We start from the raw sequence: 15,637 nt of genomic DNA on the forward strand, positions 1-15,637 counted from the left end.
TGGGATCGTTTTAGGAATTTTGGAGGCAATACAGCCTTATAATTCGCACTTTCCTGGGAAAGCAGGAGCACTGTAGCATCATTGACTTATAAATATAATTTATCAGTATTTCATCATTTGCATGAATTTCTTTGACAATTACCTAGCAACAGTTATTCTCCACAGTGTTTGTTCCAAAAACACTGCAGGGACAGACTCACTGGAGTGACCCCCCAGAATAGCAGCAGATGAGTAATGATCAATATTCTAAACCATGTAAAGGTCCCAACTTAGGGAGACATTCCAACCTAAATGCCTCTGGTTTCCAGATCTGAATAATTAAATTCAGACTGATGAATTTTCAGCAATGCAATGGACCCGGTCTCTCTCCTTTAAGAGACTGGAGAACCAGAATTTGGTTTGATCTAAAATGTCATTCTGAGTCCAGGTGAATCGTGCTTTCTTAAATATTGTTAGCAGATGTGACCCATCATTATTTGCACAGGCTCTTTAGAAATGCCTCCAGACAAAGGAAATTCTTGGATCTTGCCTTTTGAAAGATGAGGTACCCAGGGAGGTTTGCAGGCTTCACCCCACCCCCACCCCCACGTGCATCCCACAGTGTAGACCAGGTTAAACTTTACTACAGGACCCACTGTCAATAAGGAGCTCTTTCAACTGAAAAATAAAGAGGAAATTTGTAGTCGTTCTTAGAAAGTAGTTTACCTCACACATTATGGGTATTTTATTGTCTACATATAGAGGATAACTAGCTGAACAGACTTTAAGTGGTTGGCTAGTGGCCAAAATAGGGAGTGTTTTAGACCACGTTCCCTGATGTCTAAATTCTCAAATGGACTGGATGGGTGGTCTAGTTTAGACATCTTCTCTCCGCCACCTGCCCTCCCCACCCTGTTCTTCGCACACAGTTACAGAAGAAAGTAGAAATAAAGGGATTTCTTTCTGGTCCTCAAAATCATTTGTGCCTGTAACTCTTATCCCAGGAGACACAACCGTTTGAGTGCCTATTGGATGTCACATTCTAAGTAGAAAGGCATTTTTAAGTGTTTATTTATAATTTATATGGGATTCTGTAAATCTGTCCATAGATCTTGAGTCCAAAAATGGGAAGCAATAGAACTCACGTAGTATTTGAATTGGGCTCAGAAAAGAAAGCAAATGAGGAGCCGTCATCAAGTCACAGTGTGGTAGAAGGTACACCTGGTGTTTATCTGCGGTCCCATCTGCTGTTGCTTGGTTTTCCCTGTGATCTGAGCCCCAACAATTCAGAGAGGACCCTTTGACAGAGAAGGACCTTAGAAGGACCTGCAGGGTACTTTTAATGGTCACTTTAGCATACCTCTCCATCAATTAAAAATCAGCACAGTGAGCTATCAGGGAGGCTCGTTCAGGTCAGGAATAGTGTATGAGCTTTCCTTGCCACAAATAATAGGGTCTGATTTGACACTGGAGTGTGAATTTGTTGATTTAAAGCTTGTACATTATTTTTTTTTTTGGAAGGAATTATCCATTTGTGGATAATATTAGAAAACTGAATGTAATATAAATAATTTATTTGGGGATTTGGAGTCACTAATCCAGATTGATTAGTTGTCTGCTAGAAAAATGCATGTGGCCACAAGGATTTTTGGCACCTTTTCTTCCCTACAGCTTCCCCACTCTTTTTCTCTTCTTCAGGTTTTACTCAGCTCCAGGCAACTCTGTTCCCTTGGCATTAGCTTGTCGTTAAGGAAATCTACTGGGATAGCTCAAATAGAGGCGGGGGGAGGGGTAATATTTACTGCAGAGTACTCGGCCCCATCTCAGTTGTGCACTGCTATCCATGGTTGATTTTCACCCAAAGGGAGCAGGGGAGTCTCATACGCCTTGTCTGCAGGCATCATATGGTACATAGCAAAAGAGAGGGGTGGAAAGGATGTTGTGGCAAGGCCCAACCAAGTAGCAGTAGGCTTCCCACAGTCTCTCCATGAAGGATAGTCAGTGTTTTCTTAGATCTCTGTAGATCTTTTGCAACCAGAGAGCTTCTCAGCAAGCAGTATTTATAAACTCAAGAGATGAGCAAGGAGAAGCCAAATCACGGCTTCTGAATAGGTCTGATTAGCAAAGGAGAGTTGCCACGACAAGCCTGACACGGAGCATCTGTTAGGAGAAAATCAGTTGTCCAAGTCACTTAAAGACTTTGTACTTCAATTTTCTCATAAGTAATTCAACAGATAGTTACTAAGAATCTGCTAGGTGCATTTGGACAATGTGCTGGATGCTTGGAGGGAATGTAGCAATGGATGAGACATCCTGTTCTTGAGGACTCGATAGTCTAGTGAGGGGGAAAAGGCTTAATTCATCCTTCCATTCAACAAATATTTATCTAGTGCATCTTAAGAACTGGTCACTGCATTGAACAAAAACAGAGGAAACCTTACCCTCTGGTGGGAGGAGACAGACGATGAACTAACTAATACATAGGCAATGTGCCCAGTGATAGTAAATATTACAACGAAAAACAGGGGCAGATAAGGAGATGAACAGTGGAGGACATGGGAGCTATTTTACATAGTGTGGTCAGGGAAGGCCTTTAACTGTCGACGTTTGAGTTCATACCTGAAGAAGGTGAAGAAGAAATGATGCAGTCATTATGGACTTTGCCTAGAAAGAGAGGTCAGTAAATGTATAGGCTTTGAGGGAGGCTGGGGGAACAGTGAGAGGGTCAGTGTGGCTTAAGGGGCATGAAGGAAGGAAAGAGCCATTGGAGATGGGGGAAGCAGGAAATGAAATGGTACCGGGCGTTCGAGGCCAAGGAAAGGACTTGGCAGACTCCTTGGTAAGCTATGATATGCTCTACAGCAGAATGCACGTCCCAGATCCATTCATTTCTTGATACAATAAATATATCCCCAGCCCCTACGATCTGTGAGATACTTAATGTACTTAATGTTCAGAGCAGAGCAAGCATAGCGTCTAGCGTGGAGTTGTAGACAAAGGCCTGATTTGTAACGTTGCCAAAGAGAGACTCTCTCATCTACCATGGCAACATCCTTTAGTATCCCCAAAGGTTTTTTCCTTATGCATGTAATACTAAAAGCTGAGTTACTTACATGGGATACTTGACTTCACATACCCACTCATGCAAACGATTCCTTTTTCATTTAATGGAAATCTAAATCTGCGGGCTTCCAGCTTATCCCTTATCTCATGACACCATTTAGATCATAAGCCCCCAGGTCTCGAGTACATTTACCATGAAGCTTTCTTTTTCTCCCTAATAGTTACCAGATTGAGCAATAAAAATAGAAGACACCAGCTTAAATCTGAATTTCATATAAATCAACAATGACTAATTTTGTAGTATTAAATAGGTATACTTAACATTTTTAAAAGTATTTGTTTATCTAAATTTACTCCTATATTTTATCTGGCCACCGGTCCTGATTCCCCACACAGCCTGGTGTGCGGTCGTAACAGCAGCACGTGGAAAGGTCTGAGTAGTCGGTGGTAACGTCACTGATCATGAAGGGTCAAATCACTGGAATTTCAGCCCCTGAAAATGAACCCCGGGGGAAGAGGACCACGAAGTTCTAACGAGCTGACTACTTAAATTCCATTCTTTCTGCATCTGCTGGTACCTGGTCCTGTAGTTAGTTATCTTGGAACAATAAACCTCTTGTAAGGCACAGTCACTACATAGAGAATGGTAGTTGAGAGCCATTCAACCGAAGCAAGTAAATTTGTTAAGTTTAATTAGTGGGATAGCAATTGAGTAAGCCATTGGACAGTCTGTGAGTCACTTCTTCAGAACAAATGCGGAGGAAGTATACTTTGTTACAAGATTTCGTTATCAGCAGATTCTTTGCTTCATGAAAGATGATGAAAGTAGAAAATCAGTCAAATAATAAAGTACCGGGAAATTCCACATTCAAAGGTGAAATAGACAAAAGGCATTTCAGACAGACTTGAAAATAGAAGGTACCATATTTTTCATGGCCTCTACAGGAAATGAAATATATATGTTTTCATTTGTAATTGAGGACTGTTTTGCTAGGTGTGACAAAACACTGTCAGAATATGTTACAAAAACATAGTGCCATCTTTGAACCTTCCCATTCAAAATACAGAATAATGCTCACAGGTTCAAGGAAAACAGTTTCCAAAGTTAGGATTAAACTCCACTGGGCTTTCGAGGGAGACGATGATAAAAATAATGGTTTTGGTGATAATAATCATGATTATAGCTTACATTCATTGTGGACTTGCTGTGTGCTCGCTTGTTACTTTACTTTGGATCTTCCAAGAAGAATATCCCCTGACAGAATTACTCGTGCTCGGATTTATTTGGGGGTAAAGCCTATTAAATATAAAGAGAGGGAACAAGAGTCAGCTGGGAGAGCTTTCACACCACAGTATTGACATGATACCTGTGGAAGGAGATGGGAAAGGAAGGAGGATTTTGTAGGAAGAATCTCACATAGCACTAAACTTCCAAGAAAGTTTTGTACAGGCCAGTGGAGAGTCTTTGAACCAAAGGCACCTATTTTAAGGGTTCCGTGTCCCATGCAGGGCTTGGGTACCTCAGTCAGTTGAGTGTCTGACTCTCAGTTTGGGCTCAGGTCACAATCTCAGGGTCATGGGATTGAGCCCTGCACAATACGCTCAGCACTGAACGTGGAACCTGCTTAAGATTCTCTCTCTCCTTCTCCCTCTGCCCCTCCCCTCCCCCTTCACACACATGTGCTCGCTCGCTCTCTCTCTCAAAAAAAGTTCTGTGTCCCATTGGAATGGGTCTGCATTAGTATTCTCCCTCCTAGTCATTGGCTAAGATATCCTGGAGGAAGGGTGGCCTTCAAACAGAGGGATGGCAGCTGGGGTCATCAGGCAATCATGCTCCTTGTAGCACACGATCTGATGGGTCATTTTCATGGACACAGCAAGGCATTGCGCTGGAAGTTCTCTCTTCCATATTTAATCCTACCACAAGCCTGCGGAAAAAGGTACTGTTGGCGTGCCCATTTTACATGGGAGGAAACAGAGACACAAAGAGTTTAAATAGTGTGTCCACCGTCCAGAGGGTAGAAAGTGTATCCAAACTTACTCCAACTACGGAGTCTCATCGCTTATCCATTACATTGTACCATAGAAAGAACGGTATTCAACCGCTGTTTCCATAACTTATTGATTATGTCAGTTTTGGCGAGTAATTTGAAGTCTCGGACTTGTGTTTCCTCCTTTGTAAGGTGGGATGTCATCACCTTCCCAGGAAATGTGTTTTCGCCCGCTGTTTTGTTTTGAGCTTACACAATGTTGGTTCCTTTTCCTTCCTCCTGTTTTTCTTTCATCTGGGATTGTCATCTCTTCCTTTATTCCTTATCTCATCCTCCCAGGTATCTGCCCCAGCCTTGCCCAGGCTCCCACAGGTTCAATTATGTCCTCAGAACTAGCAGGACTGTTCCTGTGGAGATTTTATGTATGCATTTATGCAGGGATGTGAAGTACCCAGGACTCGTAGCAATCCGTAGTAGAATCAAGTGCAGCCCGTCTTCTCTTTCATCTACCTCATTGCCTCATAGACGTGAGCCATATGCCAGGGGGCAATCCAGAACACACCTTTTTTTTTTTTCTTGCTTCAGATATTTGGGGGACAAAATGACCTTCTTATTTTTCTTATGAAGATTCTTTACTCTTTTGCCTTACCATCTCAAGTCTTACAAGTCCTTGATTCTGTAAGGCAGAGTTCTCAGCAGTGGACTAAATTTTCACTTGGTTTTTCTGCTGGCGATGGAGAGTATAAAATGAGATGAGTTGTAAGGTATTAATACCAGATACCATCATGTTTGTCGAATGCATAAAACCATTATGGTTGCCAATAAATTTGAAGGTATTTCAGTGGCAATAGATGTAGGAATCTATTTATTGAAACATAAAATGTTTATTTCTGTTCCCTGTTTTTTATGCAGTACAATCGAAACTTGTACCTCATCCCTTTGATTTTAGATTTCTGAATTATTTAAAGGAATCGGTTAATTCTCCATTTCGAGTGAGTAAGACCAAGTTCATTAGGATATCTGATTCCTAGTATGTCCCGTATCCACAGATCATGTTAACTCCATAGAGAGGTTTATCTTCTCTTAAAATTGCAAATGCTGCCCAAAGTGAAAGCTTTTCCATTAAAGGCATTCTTGCAGCTTTGGACTGTAAGATCCTTAACGACAGAGAAGGGGACAATGAAGTACCTTGTTGTCAAAGCACCAGCCAGTTCTAAGAGTAGCAGTGTTCAGAACATGCATGTCCTTTGAGTTCTAGTGGATTTGCAAATTGATAATCATGAAATCCATATAAGTAAAACTCAGCACACACCAACATACTCTTGACCAGTGGTTGCCAACTGGTGGTCCCTGAAGGGGGCAAAAAGAAATTATGCCCCCCCCACCCCCGCGAAAAAGCTAGGCAGACTGAAGGTTGTTGCTTTTGACACCGTTTGTGAACCTACTGGTTATCTTACACATACAGAGATTCATAGTTTAGATTCATTAGATAAAAGGTGGGGGAGAGATGAATTATCCATTATTTAATAAAGATAGCAAGTTAAATACTTTGAGAAATGCGCTCCATGATGGGAAAATATTATGTATAAGATGTCCCTAGTGGAGAAAAGATACAGAAGCCTCAGTTATAGACCAGTGATTGAATAATAGGCCTTAACCTTTGTCTTATGGAAGGAGAGAGAAGAAGAGAAAAGCAGATGCCAGTAAGAGTCAGTCTAGATGGGCTGCCCATCATCCCTTATAATGTATTCGTCTGTTCATTTTTTTTTTTTCAACAAATATTGTCGAATTCAGTTCTACCTGAGGAGAATTGATCGTGAGGGTCAAGGGTAAAAGCAGTTCAAAGCAGGAGACTGAGATGGCACTTCTCTACATAAAGTGGTCAGGAAAGCACACTTTTGGAATACAGGAGCTAGAGAAAGTTTGGGTAGCCACATCATCCATAATTGTGCAGAATATTTGAGTTCCAGCCTCAGATCTCTCCATATGGATTGTTCCTGTGCCTCGGTAGGAGAGGCAGGAGAACCGACCATCATTGAATAATATTATGTACTAGAAACTTTAAATCATTTGGATATCTTAATTTGGCATAATAGTTCTGAGAGGACAAGGAAAATAAGGTTCAGGGATGTTGAGGCACAAGTCCATGGTCAACAGCAAGTAAGGGTAAAGAAAGTGCTACTCCATCTTCCCAGGGAGGGTCTGAGATGAAACAGAGATAATGAGTGGATAGTGAGGTGCCCTGAAATGTTTTAGAGCAATCATCAGAATCTCCAATCGCTTGCATCATAAGGTTTTCAGTGTGTTTTCTATCTGTTCTCTCCACTCTTCCCAGGGAAATAACAAACCTGAGGATAGGGAGTGACAACAGTGATGGCATACCTATGGTGGTTAGTGATGGTGGTTAACTAGTTAAAATGAGATGACCTGTCAGTCCCTCCCACCAAATCTTGGCCCCTGAAAACAGTAAGATGTCAGAGTGTGCCGAAAGTGAAACCAGTGAGAGTGGGTGTGCAGAATTTTCCTGCACCTTGAGTGCTATAGATGATGCGTCACCATCTGACCGAGGTACCAAGTGACAGAGGTGGCATTATTAATCACCAGTTCATGAGTGTTTCTTAGAGGACGCAAAATAAATCTGAATAGAAGCCCCAGGGTTTTCTTTAGGTACCCCTAACGTGTTTCAAGGAGATCACGATTTTAACCGGACGCTCTGTGAGTGCAGAAACTCATATTTGTGTTGTATTCCAAACACATGCCTGGCACTCAAGAAGTGTTTTTAGAGTGAGTGAATAAGTGAGTAAATGGGCGAATGAATAGATCTTGTCCTTGGGAGTTCAGAGTCTTTTTAAAAAATTGAGATATATTTGACATACAACATTGTGTAAGCTTTACTGTATACAACACAGTGATTACTCGCAGGCCTCTACACTCCCATGTCACATTTCTTAAGGCTATGAGATAGCCTTAGCTAACATCTCTACCTCGTGGCATAATTGCCATGTCTTCTAGTGTTGGGAACAATTAAAATTAGTCCCTAATAATGTTCATAATTCAGTTTTGTTATCTATAATCACCATATTGTGTGCTAGGTCTCCAGAACTTCCTTACCTACTAATTGCAAAGATGCACACTCAAATAGCATCTCTCCTACCCAGCCCCCATCCTGGTAACCACCAACTTCGGATTTGAATGTCTTTTAAGGGAAAAAGAATACGTAATTATAGGTAATTTCTCTTCCTTCCAGGTCATCCTTGCCCAATCATACTTCTGTTTGTTAATAGGTGTGCTAATCCTTGTGTCAGGTGATGGGGATATGAAGATAAATGAGATGCAGACGCAGTCCTCACTGGGTACACGTTCTAGCAAGGAAGACAGATATTTAAACAGATATCTGCCCTCAAAAGTGACTGTGTTTTCCTGAAGGTGTTTGGACAGTGTGTGGAGCCCATGATGAAGGCAGGTACAAGTGATTGGAGGCTCTGCAAGAGACAGCAGTAGTTAAGTCTTCGGTGTTCGTGGAAGTGATTTATTAGATATTTAATCTAAATATTGAAGTGTATGAAGATTCCCAGATGGTACCTATGGTCTCCTGGCCCCTTAGAATGAGCTCAAAACCCCCAACCCAGACTCAGAAGAAATATATCTACAGTCTATGGCAGGATTTTTTCATATTTCCGAGAGGGCTTTCAGGCTAAAGTTCCCTTGTAGCTCTAGGTTCCTGCATTTGCTGAGTTAGTTTAAGTGGTAGATCTTCTCCACAGCCGCTCTCTTCTAGGTCCCATGCCCCCAGTGCTGGGCTCAGTCCCTCTCTTACAGGCTTGTACTGTATCCACAGAGAAATTATGTGGGTAGTTGATTTTGGTGAAGTTGTAGGGTAACAGGGTTGGGGAGGGAGCACCTAGCTTATGTGTCAGAACACGAACCACTTGACATTGATTTTAAACAATCATGTTCTTAAAAACCACTTGGGCCACGGTGCCATGTTACCTCAGCTGTCCGCTCTCTCTCCTACCCTCTCCTTTCTGAGCGTCTTCTTCTTCTTGTTAAGTTGCAAATGCAGGAGTTTCACCATCTTTTATTTCCTTTGATTTTGTGCATTTATCTTCTTGGGAGTTTGCTTTGTCAGTAAAAAAATGTATCATCAATGTACTTTCCTAATCAGTGAGTTCTAGTACTCTCTCTCTTTTTTTTAAAGATTTTATTTATTTATTTATTTATTTGACAGAGATCACAAGTAGGCAGAGAGCGAGGAAGGGAAGCAGGGTCCCTGCTGAACAGAGAGCCTGATGTGGGGCTCGATCATGGCCTGAGCCGAAGGCAGAGGCTTTAATCCACTGAGCCACCCAGGCATCCCAAGTTCTAGTACTCTTGATTAATAAATGGGATTCACAGGTTCTCTATGGGTGCAAGGGGAAAACACAAGGTCCTTGTTAAGCAAAAAGAGCATTGGACCCATTGTGTACAGCTCCGTTTGGGTGAGGCATGGCGTTTCTGAAGAGCCTCCAATACACCAGTTGTATCCTGTCTCATTCTTGAATGGCCGGTCATCCAGCAAGCCTTCCTTGGAATGAAGCTTGCTGACTGACTGGCTGGCAGATAGAAAACATCCAGAAGGGAGAGATGGAGATGAAATTAAAATGTGACTTCTTTGGCATCCACCTTTCGAACCCAGGCCTTCCCTACTTTACTCTAATTCAATTTAGGAGATGTTGGAGGGAAACTAATACAGTTAAAAAGAACTTCATGTAATCTCACTAACATTCTTAGAACATGATGCTCAAGGTTTTCTGGTCAAGGATATTTGCATTTGCATTTAGAGCATAGTTAGAGCCAGAACTCTGTGAATGTGAAAAGTCCTTGCTCTAAGGATGACATTTCCAAGCTGTCAAAATCTGATGTGCTCAAGGCTAAAACCGAAATTGCCTTTTATTCTGTAAATATTGAAAAGAAGGCTTAGCATGGCACTGGTGAATTTGCTAGCCAAGGTACTAGCCTGCTGGGTTGGAATCAGAGAAAATCCATTTGTTGAGTTTAAATTGTTACAGAATTCAAGCCTGAGGGACGCAGTGAGAAGCACACTGGGCAGACACAGTCCCACATTTTCCTGTTGGCACACAGCCACCCTGACCCTATTTACTAGTACAGTTTCATTTGGGGCATAAGCACATTACATGAATTTCTGTGATTTGACTGTTCTTATCTCTAATTTCTTCATGTTTACTGTGAACTACAGAAATATTCACACTGAATCTTCACACATTATATTCACTCACTCAAACAATATATCCTCCACCCAATAACCTGAAATGGGAAAGTTACTTGAAAGGCTACCGAAATCCTTCCCTCAGTTTGCCAACAAGTTGTGAAGTTGATTGGAAAGTCACTTATTTAGAATCTTGAATAGAACAATTGCCATTTTAATATGACATCTTCCTGTGTGTGATTCTCCGAATAGTGTCTGCAAAGGCCAAGGTTATCATAAAGTAGAAAGTAAACTCTGTGAAGTTAAGGGCTGTTCTTTCTTATTTGCTATTTTTTTTCTGTAGCACTCTGCCCATCACGTAGTCTGGGTCAACGATCTTCTGTTGTCCATGCAGAATGAAATGCATCTCTTGTGCCTTATGGGATCTCTATTGATCTGGGGTAGTGTGTATGCAGAATGAGCTTTCCATAAAGCCCTGCTGTAGGGGAGATCATAAATGATGTCGTCCACATTGAGTGGGCCTCTGCTAGGAGCTGAATTTCCTGGCCCATCTTTTCCTATATTCAGCGCCTAGATGGCCAGTCCAGCCACTTGTAGTTTTCCTTACTGGATCGTGGGGTGCCTGTGCTAACTGGAGGTCAGCAGGCAGCCCAGCAAGCAGGTTTTGGGGGCCAGGCATAAGAAGTTTGCTGCCAATCAGGGAGGAAAGGCTTTCCTTAGGTCTTGGCTGGGACTGGCAGGAATTTAAGCTGCATATTTGATAGCCTTTCGTTTTTGCCACCACCTCTGTCCTCATCTGCCCATGATCACCGGCTTTCCCAAGTACAACGCTCTGCCAGAAGATGGTGTGTGGGGCAGAGCCAGGTATAACTCATCCAAGTGTGAGAAAACGCATGCTCTGTGGCAGAGCTGACTTGGACGTGAAAAGATCTTTGTATGGTAAGAGGCTGAGCAGTAGAAAGGAACACAAGAATAAATAGAAGTGGACTCTGTGTAAGCATTTAAGCAAATACACGTGTGAAAAGAAAGGCCAACCCATGTTATTTTAACAAGGAACTCAACCTATACTTTATGGGAAAGCATAAATGTAAGACATGGTATCTTTCTTGCTCACTCTTCGTTTTCATGATCTTGTAGGGTCCAGAAAGTGGGTGAAACTTGAAGTGATGAATTTGATAACTTTTCTTACTGGAGGAACTGTTTCTTGAAAGGAAGAGTGGATAGTCCTCTAATTTGAACTTTGAGAGGGTGCCCAGGTGGCTCAGTCAGTTAAGTGTCTGCCTTCAGCTCAGGTCATTACCCTAGGGTCCTGGGATCAAGCCCTGTGTTAGGTCTACTTCTGGCTCTCCCTCTCTATACTCATTTGTGTGCGCGCGCTCTCTCTCTCTCAAATAAATAAATTAATTAATTAAATAAATGAATGAATGAATGAATGAATGAATGAATGTATGTATTTAATCTTCGACTGGTACACAGGTAGAAGAGGAATGGGAAACCCGGGCCAGAACTGTGACTTTGTCACTTGACTGGCTGTGAAATGCTTTTAAAACATTCAGAGCCAGTAACTTTAACTGGCCTTGGAGAAGGTACTTCCCCTCCCTGTGCCGTAGCTTCTTCGTCTATGAAGTGGGACTGCTGATTCTTGCCATTCTTCCTCCCAAGAATTTAGTTAAGATACAAGGAGATATCTGAAAACACCTTTGAAGAACTAGAGTGAGCTATTGCAATAATTTCAGGGTGTCAGGAATTCCTTCATTTCCAGCCCTGGTCTCCTGACAAATGCTAGGAGGCAAAATGAGGATATGCTGTATCTCTCTCTCTCTCTCTCTCTCTCTCTCTCTCTCTTTTTCATTCAACCTATTAGTACTCATTTTCAGGTGGATAGGATTACAAAGCTGTTTCACGGGAGATGAATGCGGCTCTCTTTTGGGCAGCATCTTTTACCATTTGGCCCACAACATCACCCGCCTGCCCACAGAGCCCCTAGGATACTGAAAGGTATTCTTTCCATATTTATCACTTTTGCCCTTTATTCCAAACTGACCTAGAATTCTAAAATTTTGCAAGATAATTTTTTTAAAATGTAAGCACCTAGAATGACCTCAAATAGCCCAAACAAATAAATGAATGAAACCCACAGTTTCTAATAATGATATTCCAGTTGATTCAGGATATATGTAAGGAATCTTTAGAAGACGTTAGCATATTAGTGTATGACTTGATTCTTAAACTCCCTTGAATCCACAGCCTTTTTTCTTGTTTGTACCGAATATACGCCAGTGACATTTAGATCCGCTTTTAGTTGACTTTTTCTTAAGCTTTTCTTTTTCTGGGACAATCAGCTTAGAGACAAAATAAGCTCGAACCCAGCACGTTTATTGTTTTGGCAAGAAGATATATTTCATTAGATGGTGAGGGTTATAGGAATACAGTTTCCAGTAATTCTTATGTGTATTTAGTGGTTTTAAATGGAAATATTAGTGTCTTCTTTTTTATGCCACTGGTTTGAAAGAACTGTGAAGCAGAGAATTTGAATCTTTGGGAAATCATATCTACAGTTTTAGAAATTTTGAGCACCTTTTGGTTCCAGCTCTTATTTCTGCTTTTGAGCCTCCAATTCTACCCATTAGAGTCTCTGCCCACCAGGGGCGCCTGGGTGGTTCAGTCAAAGTGTTTGCCTGCGGCTCAGGTCATAATTCTGGAGTTCGAGGATGGAGTCCCTGCTTCTGGCTCCAGGCTTCCTGCTCAGCAGGGAGCCTGCTTCTCCCTCTGCCCCTCACCCTGCGCATGTGCAGTGCACTCTCTTTCTCTCTCAAATAAATATATAAATAAAATCTTAAAAAAAAAAAAAGGGAGGGGGCATCTCTGTCCACCAAACACTTGTGTATTCAAGCATCAAATCTCATTTTGAAAAAGAAAAAGATAGTAAGTTTCAAAGAAAATGTCGAATATATATATTGGAAGGACTATGGCACAATTGCCTCCCCCCCCCCCCACAGTTGCCTTTTTATGCACTCTTCTGGTTGAACCAAATTCTTTCACCTCCCCTTCACAGAAACGTCTTTGACTGTGCCCACCTCTGGGTACAGGGGACAAGCAGGATTCAGTCATTCCCCAGACCTTGTTTCTGCTTTGTGGTGCCTGCCGAGAAGGCTATGTATAATCTGACATATATGACAGAAATTGGTGGAGAACAGCCTTCTTCGTTAAATGGTTCATTCATTTCACTGGCCTGATGAAAGTTACATGAGCCACAATGAATCACAACAATTACTCGTTTAATTCTTTTTTTACCCTGTATTCATTTAAAAGGTTTGCTCTATAAATATAAGACCTGTAGATAAAAGGTTTCTCTAAAAATCACTCTCTTTTCAAGATGTTTTCATTAGTTGGGATTCATTTAAGTGGGTTCTACGCTGCATACCATTAAAGGTGTGTGTAAATGTTTTTATTGGTTTCTTCCCTATCTTCCACTTTTAAATTTCCCCTATCAGAGGCAATGCCATTAACCTTAGCAATGCTGAGTATGATTGTCTTTCGATCAGCCCCATCATTGCAAACCACTGATCCATAGCTTACATTACTTAAACCACTGGTTCCTAAACAGAAAAATAGCCCCATTACCTTCCTTAGAATGGCAATAGCCTGTCTGAAAAATCCTTTCAGAAAGAAGAGTGAGCAAAAATACTTCCTACTTCCTTTGGGAATAGTCCTTTCTTCGATATAAATGTTGCAGTAGTAGACCCCGAGTTTCCTCTTTTAACTACACATGAAACATTTATCGAGACCCTGCTACATTCAGGATGCTGCTTGAGGTCCATGGCTGGTACCAAAATGGTTTGGGGGCAGTCCTTTAAGAGACATACTTTTTCCTGCAGGTGATGGGCAGCTGTGGTCCTAATAATAATGCAGGGTGAATTTGCTAAGTGCTTACTCCAAGAGTGAAACAGAGCTCCCTGAGAAGGGAGAAGAGAGAACGCTTTAATTCAGACTTCAGGGACAGGGAACAGAGAGTTAGATTTCAGCCCAGCTGAGAGGAATGAGACAGTGGAGGAGGAAGCACATCCCAAATCAGTAGAAATAGCCCCCAAAGGCTCTGTGGGATCTGAAAGTTCATGGTGTGCTTAAAAAATAGCCAGGTGAGCTGGTATGACTTGTGCAAGGGGACATTGGGGGAATAATGGGAAAGCATAGTGTCCACAAGGATGGCCTTCATGTTTTAGCCTTCCCTGTTATGTTCTCCTTGCAACATAAATCAAAGATGCTGTCAGTTCACACACGTGGTGAAGTCACTGTCTTCAGAGTTCAAGTACTGAGCCCACCCCATCATTCAACCAGAGTGTAGGAAAAGCACCAGATTAGGAACCCAGAAAACTGGGTTTCACTACTGGCTCAGCTGTGAAGTAGCTGTGATCTCAGGAAAGTGACCATTCTCTGATGAGCCTTTATTTCCTTTTCTTTAAATCAGAGTAGTGATAGTGCCTATCATGGCTGTTAAGAGCTTAAATGAGATCATGCATAAAAGGCATTTAGCACTCAGCTGTATGCTGAGCATATAGCCGGTGCCCCCCCAAAATGGAAACTACTAGTTTTAAATAATATTTCGACACCTCATCTTCCATCTTAAATGAACTGGACTTTATTTTCGCTATTGATAACTTATAACACACTGTTGGGGTGGAGGAATCCCTCTGTTCAGAGTGGTTGCATTAATGTGGAAATAAGATCCTATTTATTTCTTTTTCTATAAAAAGCACCCTAGAAGGGTATATTTGTAGAACAAGCATTTTGCATATTTTGAGATCTGAGACTTTGGAAATTGGGCTTTTGTGCATATTCAAGATAATCGTATAATAGAGCTCTTTCTCATTGCCTGACACTTGCTCCAGAGTGTTCCGGTGAGTGTACGAAAGCTACGAGAAGATAGTCTTCTCTAGTTCCATACTAAGTGCTGAAGTTTTTTTGTTTTGTTTTGTTTTTAAGATTTTGTTTATTTACTTGATAGAGATCACAAGTAGGCAGAGAGGAGGAAGCAGGCTCTCTGCTGAGCAGAGAGCCCGACGTGAGGCTCAATCCCAGACCCTGGGATCATGACCCGAGTAGAGGCTTTAACCCACTGAGCCACCCAGGTGCCCCGTGCTGAAGTTTTCCTCCTCGTGCTTATTCCCATCCTGTGTTGAAGGGCTCTAAAGACCCCTCACATCGCTGTTAGGGTTCACTGCCTCTCCTGCAGCAGTGTTGCATCTGGATCTTTTCATTGATTCGTGTTTTGCCTTCCTTTGAGACCTTTTGAATTCTTTTCTGAACTTTGAAAAGACACGAGAGTATGAAAGCTTGACCTGGATCTCTCTTAGGCCACGGGGAAGAGTATCAACGTAGGTCCTAAAACTGGGGTACC

At 41.8% G+C, this 15,637-nt stretch overlaps 1 protein-coding gene across 8 annotated transcripts in view; it reads left to right on the forward strand.

Annotated features, from left to right (window-relative positions):
- The window catches only part of NFIA (nuclear factor I A), a 567,374-nt gene that overhangs the window by 394,967 nt on the left and 156,770 nt on the right, over positions 1-15,637 (forward strand). The window lies entirely within an intron of this gene.

The sequence above is a fragment of the Mustela nivalis genome (assembly GCF_964662115.1).
Source record: "Mustela nivalis genome assembly, chromosome: 10".
In the NCBI taxonomy this organism is placed as follows: domain Eukaryota; kingdom Metazoa; phylum Chordata; class Mammalia; order Carnivora; family Mustelidae; genus Mustela; species Mustela nivalis.